Raw genomic sequence first — 6,952 nt, 5'->3', positions numbered from 1 at the left:
CAGGATAACGTTATCACTCGACTATAGTGGCCAGCATGTTCTCCAGACATGAATCCTATCGAACATGCCTGGGATAGACTGAAAATGGCTGTTTATGGACGGCGTGACCCACCAACCACTCTGAGGGATCTATGCCGAATCGCCGTTGAGAAGTGGGACAATGTGGACCAACAGTGCCTTCATGAACTTATGGATAGTATGCCACGATGAATACAGGCATGCATCAATGCAACAGGGCGTGGTACTGGGTATTACACACCGGAAGCAGCTACCAGGGTAGCAGAGTACGTGTGGCGTGCACACGGGGGTTTTTTAGGTTAGAGGGACCCCCCCTTGGGCGAAACGATAAAATACCTGACGGCTTACCAGAGAGAACATTATCATCGTTGATAAAGAACGTCCGTCCTCAGAGACCAAAAACAGGAAAAGTTAACGTAATATTGGTAAACTGCAGGAGTATCCAGGGCAAGGTTCCTGAATTAGTATCTCTTATTGAAGTAAATAGTGCGCATATAGTATTAGGAACGGAAAGTTGGTTAAAACCGGAAGTGAACAGTAACGAAATCCTAGACACTGAATGGAATGTATACCGCAAGGATAGGATAAACGCCAATGGTGGAGGAGTATTTATAGCAGTAAAGAATTCAATAATATCCAGTGAAGTTATTAGCGAATGCGAATGTGAAATAATCTGGGTTAAGTTAAGTATCAAAGGTGGGTCAGATATGATAGTCGGATGCTTCTATAGACCACCTGCATCAGCAACCGTAGTAGTTGAGCGCCTCAGAGAGAACCTGCAGAACGTCGTGAAGAAGTTTCGTGATCATACTATTGTAATAGGGGGAGACTTCAATCTACCAGGTGTAGAATGGGATAGTCACACAATCAGAACTGGAGCCAGGGACAGAGACTCTTGTGACATTATCCTGACTGCCTAGTCCGAGAATTACTTCGAGCAGATAGTTAGAGAACCAACTCGTGAAGCTAACGTTTTAGACCTCATAGCAACAAATAGACCGGAACTTTTCGACTCCGTGAATGTAGAAGAGGGTATCAGTGATCATAAGTCAGTGGTTGCATCAATGACTACAAGTGTAATAAGAAATGCCAAGAAAGGAAGGAAAATATATTTGCTTAACAAGAGTGATAGGGCACAAATCGCAGAATATCTGAGTGACCACCATCAAACGTTCATTTCTGAGGAAGAGGATGTGGAACAAAAATGGAAAAAATTCAGGAACATCGTCCAGTACGCCTTAGATAAGTTCGTACCGACTAAGGTCCAAAGCGAGGGGAAAGATCCACCGTGGTATAACAATCATGTACGAAAGGTACTACGGAAACAAAGAAAGCTTCATCATAGGTTTAAGAGTAGTCGAATCATAGCTGATAAGGAAAAGCTGAACGAAGCGAGAAAGAGCGTAAAGAGAGCAATGAGAGAAGCATTCAACGAATTCGAACATAAAACATTGGCAAACAATCTAAATAAGAACCCTAAAAAGTTTTGGTCATATGTAAAATCGGTAAGCGGATCTAAATCCCCTATTCAGTCACTCGTTGACCACGATGGCACCGAAACAGAGGACGACCGAAGAAAGGCAGAAATACTGAATTCAGTGTTCCGAAACTGTTTCACTGCGGAAAATCGTAACACGGTCCCTGACTTCAGCCGTCGCACGGACGCCAAAATGGAAAATATTGAAATAAACGATATCGGAATTGAAAAACAACTGCTATCACTTAGTAGCGGAAAAGCATCCGGACCAGACGAGATACCCTTAAGATTCTACAGTGATTATGCTAAAGAACTTGCCCCCTTTCTATCAGCAATTTATCGTAGATCGCTGGAAGAACGTAAAGTACCTAGCGACTGGAAGAAAGCGCAGGTCGTTCCCATTTTCAAGAAGGGTCATAAATCAGATGCGAATAATTATAGGCCTATTTCGCTTACGTCAATCTGTTGTAGAATAATGGAACATGTTTTGTGTTCTCGTATTATGACGTTCTTAGATAATACAAATCTCCTTCATCATAACCAACATGGATTCCGCAAACAGAGATCATGTGAAACTCAGCTCGCCCTATTTGCCCAAGAAATTCACAGTGCCGTAGACACTGGCGAGCAGATTGATGCCGTATTCCTGGACTTCAGGAAGGCATTTGATACGGTTCCGCACTTACGTTTAGTGAAAAAAATACGAGCTTACGGAATATCGGACCAGGTTTGTGATTGGATTCAGGATTTCCTAGAAGAAAGAACACAACATGTCATTCTTAACGGTTCAAAATCTGCAGATGTAGAGGTAATTTCGGGAGTACCGCAGGGAAGCGTGATAGGACCTTTATTGTTTACAATATACATAAATGACTTAGTTGACAACATCGGTAGCTCCGCGAGGCTATTTGCAGATGACACGGTTGTCTACAAGAAAGTAGCAACATCAGAAGACTCGTACGTACTCCAGGAGGACCTGCAGAGGATTAATGCATGGTGCGACAGCTGGCAGCTTTCCCTAAACGTAGATAAATGTAATATAATGCGCATACATAGGGGCAGAAATCCATTCCAGTACGATTATGCCATAGGTGGTAAATCATTGGAAGCGGTAACGACCGTAAAATACTTAGGAGTTACTATCCGGAGCGATCTGAAGTGGAATGATCACATAAAACGAATAGTGGGAAAAGCAGGCGCCAGGTTGAGATTCATAGGAAGAATTCTAAGAAAATGTGACTCATCGACGAAAGAAGTAGCTTACAAAACGCTTGTTCGTCCGATTCTTGAGTATTGCTCATCAGTATGGGACCCTTACCAGGTTGGATTAATAGAAGAGATAGACATGATCCAGCGAAAAGCAGCGCGATTCGTCATGGGGACATTTAGTCAGCGCGAGAGCGTTACGGAGATGCTGAACAAGCTCCAGTGGCGGATACTTCAAGAAAGGCGTTACGCAATACGGAGAGGTTTATTATCGAAATTACGAGAGAGCACATTCCGGGAAGAGATGGGCAACATATTACTACCGCCCACATATATCTCGCGTAATGATCACAACGAAAAGATCCGAGAAATTAGAGCAAATACGGAGACTTACAAGTAGTCGTTCTTCCCACGCACAATTCGTGAATGGAACAGGGAAGGGGGGATCAGATAGTGGTACAATAAGTACCCTCCGCCACACACCGTAAGGTGGCTCGCGGAGTATAGATGTAGATGTAGATGTACCGGTATGTACAGCAATCTAGACCATCTCTTCTGAAGGTCTCGCTGTATGATGGCACTGAGACGCGTGCGGCTCGCGTTGATGCCGTTCATAGCTTGGCATCTTGTAACAGCGATAGTGGCGTCTCGTTTTCTTAGTGTGTTCACTGGCGCCACTACGTTTGCTCGCCTTGTCTGTCCGCGAGTGCCAGCACCAGCGCTTATCGACAGCGCGTACTGTGGTACCATCTTTGGAGCGGCCTCTAGTATTTTCCGTCGTTGTGTGTCGAGCGAGTTGAGTTGGGACGGAGCAGCAGTGAGGTCCGGACAGCCCGACCGCTGGCGACACACATGCACTGTCCGACGGAAGGATGTGGTCGCGAGAGTGCACGACACGTCAAGGACCGGATTCAGCATTTTTAGTTGAATGGACCATGATATTCGAGTAGTGAAACTTTCACCTCTCTCTCTCTCTCTCTCTCTCTCTCTCTCTCTCTCTCTCTGTGTGTGTGTGTGTGTGTGTGTGTGTGTGTGCGTGTCCTCCTGTCGAAGTGACCCCATAGCAATAAGTTGTCAGTCGACGATTTATACTGGAATCATTCCTGTGCCTGACTTGAGTGGCGATGACCATTGGTTGGTCGTTCGCTCAGTCGCCGCAGCGGACAACGTGCATTTGGTCTTCCGACCGCTTCTGGCTTCTCTGTGTTTGTGCCGACTTATAATTCGTCCGTATTGTTTCACAGTGACTGGTTATAGTATTGTGAGTTGTTGGTGGATTTGTTTCCCGGATCAGTGTGTATCTTGTGGTTTTGAGTGAGCAGTTATTTTAATGCTGTCTGCGTACTGGATTTGGTGATGGGTGTGGCGAACGGATAAGGTCGGTTGGGGGTGCAGCAGCTAGCAGGTCCGTGCAGCGCCAGGGCAAGCTGGGGCCGCTGGCAGCGTGCTGCCACTGCCGGATCGAGAAGGGGTTGCTGCGAGAGCGACGACTTCATTGCACACTGAACCCTCGACGTTTGAGTGAAGAATTACTACTAATGCAAGCTCGACTATTCTGAGATCTCGCCTTTGGTCGGCGGGTTGTTGTTCCCAGGGCCGCTGAGCCTGGCGGCAACGAGTGAGGTGTTTCGAGGCGGTGAAATATTGCAGCTGTCTTTCTCTATTTGTTATTCATCGTTGAATTTAGTATTATTCTTATTACTGAAGCGCAACCAGAGGCATTTTCTGCCTTGTGGCCGCTAACGCCACTGTTACCTGCCCTGGAGGTTAGAGTACTTTTGCGGCAATGTACCTTACCTCGTCGTGTTGATGCTGTCCGTCACGACGTGTAGTTCGACAGCCTCTTATATTGTACTGCGCATATTTTTTGGGAGGTCTACCTTGGTCTAGTGTTTCCTTCGTCCTTGGGTGTTTTCTGAAGACGTAATTCTGTCTGTATCTTCGCCCTTGCCTAAAAATATTCCATCGTTGTACCGGTGATCGGACATTAGGCGGATTGCTTAGTCGGTCGGTCGGCGCTTAAGCTGCCCCTAGTCTCAGTTGCCAGCCTGTTACGTGAGTACAACTCTTGCCTGCCTGTCTCACCTTACCTTATGTCTGAGTGACTTTCCCAGGCCGACTCTTGGAACGCTTGCTGAGAACCGTTTGCCTGATTCCTTAGACTGTGATGTTTGTTTTAAGGATATTTGTAATTTTCTAATTATTGTTGGTGTGGCCTTCAGCCGAGCAATAATTTCACTTCTTTCGCGATAAGGCATTCAGCCATGTTACAGTAAGTTTTTTAAGCAACCTTATTTTAAAAGCATGGTATTTATTTTAAAGGTGCTATCTGGAATTGTTTCCCTGACTACCTATTCAGGCCTTCAGCCGTTTGTTATCTGAAATTATTTGTGGCCTTCCGCCTGATAACAAATTCACTTATTTTATAAAAAGGCCTTCAGTCGTGTTACAGTTTGTTTTAAATCGAATTATTTATCTTAATATGTGCTATTAGGAATTGTTCTTCTAATTCAGGCCTTCAGCTGTTGGTGATTTGAAGTTGTGTGTGGCCTTCAGCTTAGCAATAATTTCACTTCTTTCATAATAAGGCCTTGAGCCGTGATACAAGAAATTTTTTAAAAGCAAACTTGTTTTAAAAGCAAAGTATTTGTTGAAATGTGTGCTATTTGGATTTGTTCTTCTGACTTCTAATTCAGGTCTTCGCCGTTTTTTATTTGAAATTGTTTGTGGTCTTCTGCCGAGTAATAATTTCACTTCTTTTATAATAAGGCCTTCAGCCATGTTACTGTTTGTTTTGAAACGAAGTATTTATTTTAATATGTGCTATATTTGGAATCGTTCTTCTGACTTCTCATTCAGGCCTTCAGCCATTTGTTGTTTGAGGTTATTGTTCGTGGCCTTCGGCCCCAAAATTGTGGAATTTTTTTGGTGATAAGGCCTTCAGTCGTCATACAGTCAATTGTGTTTTTTTAAGAGATTGTTTTAAAATTTTAATTTCTTTAAATAAAGTTTACGTATTTGTGTGCAACCGAGAGTACCTAATTACGGCCCCGTCCGTAATCGTAACCTTATCGTGCCCCATCCTGAGAAACCAGCTCTCAGAAACAACATGTAATGTGTGTTTTTCATGAACAATAAAAAGGGGAGAAACGATATTGTTGATCTCTATTCCAATTGTCAGTATAGGTTCCGTAACTCTAGGAACCGGAGTGATGCAAAACTTTTTTTGATGAGTGTATTTTCATAGCTTTTGTAAAGCATGTACATCTCTCCACACGAGTGACACTGTGCATTACAGGTCTTACTTGAATCTGATTGCGATGTGACACTTTCTGATGAAAGACGCAACTCACAACGTGATTAACTGCACAGTGTTGATTACTGTAAAAATTTAGTGATTGTCATTGCGTGTTTCGAGTGAGGAATTGAAACGTTCCTCTTCGTCCGCCGTCTCGGAGTTTCTGCAGCGTCTGGTGAAGCCACCTAGCGGCTGGCCACTGGCCAGAGTCCACGAACTGCTGGCGCCGTGCGGTGCTCGAGACAAATCACGTGACGTATTGCTACGCAGACTTCCTCCGAAACGTATGTTGACGGACCCGGATAATTTCTATCCCCTGCTACACATATGGTATCAAACCAAGCAAGGGTCACCAGCCTCACTTTGATCCTTGCTCTCCGTCTTCAGGCCACAAGTGGCCCATCGGGACCATCCGACCGCTGTGTCATCCTCACTGAGGATGCGGATGGGAGGGGCGTGTGATCAGCACACCCCACTCCCGGTCGTTATGATGGTTTTCTTTCACCGGAGCCGCTACTATTCGGTCGAGTAGCTCCTCAGTTGGCCTCACGAGACTGAGTGCACCCAGAAAAATGGCAACAGCGCATGGCGGCCTGGAGGGTCACCCATCCGAGTGTCAGCCACGCCCGACAGCGCTTAACTTCGGTGATCTGACGGGAACCGGTGTATCCACTACGGCAAGGCCGTTGCCACTTTGATCCTTGGGGGAAGGTTAAATTAGTTACTTCCACTACACCACTGCCGACGGCCTTGCCGCAGTGGTAACATCGGTTCCCGTCAGATCACCGAAGTTAAGCGCTGTCGGGCTGGGCTAGCACTTGGATGGGTGACCGTCCGATCTGGCGAGCTCTGTTCGCAAGAGGGGTGCACTCAATCCTTATTAGGCAAACTGAGGAGCTACTTGATTGAGAAGTAGTGGCTCCGGTCACGAAAACTGACAACGGCCGGGAGAG

At 45.5% G+C, this 6,952-nt stretch overlaps 1 pseudogene; it reads right to left on the bottom strand.

Annotated features, from left to right (window-relative positions):
• Positions 1–6,572: 6,572 nt before the first annotated feature.
• LOC124597751 lies at positions 6,573–6,690 on the bottom strand (annotated as a pseudogene).
• Between the last annotated feature and the right edge of the window lie 262 nt (positions 6,691–6,952).

This window comes from Schistocerca americana, chromosome 2 (assembly GCF_021461395.2).
Source record: "Schistocerca americana isolate TAMUIC-IGC-003095 chromosome 2, iqSchAmer2.1, whole genome shotgun sequence".
In the NCBI taxonomy this organism is placed as follows: Eukaryota; Metazoa; Arthropoda; class Insecta; order Orthoptera; family Acrididae; genus Schistocerca; species Schistocerca americana.
This window is presented reverse-complemented; position numbering and strand designations above follow the sequence as displayed.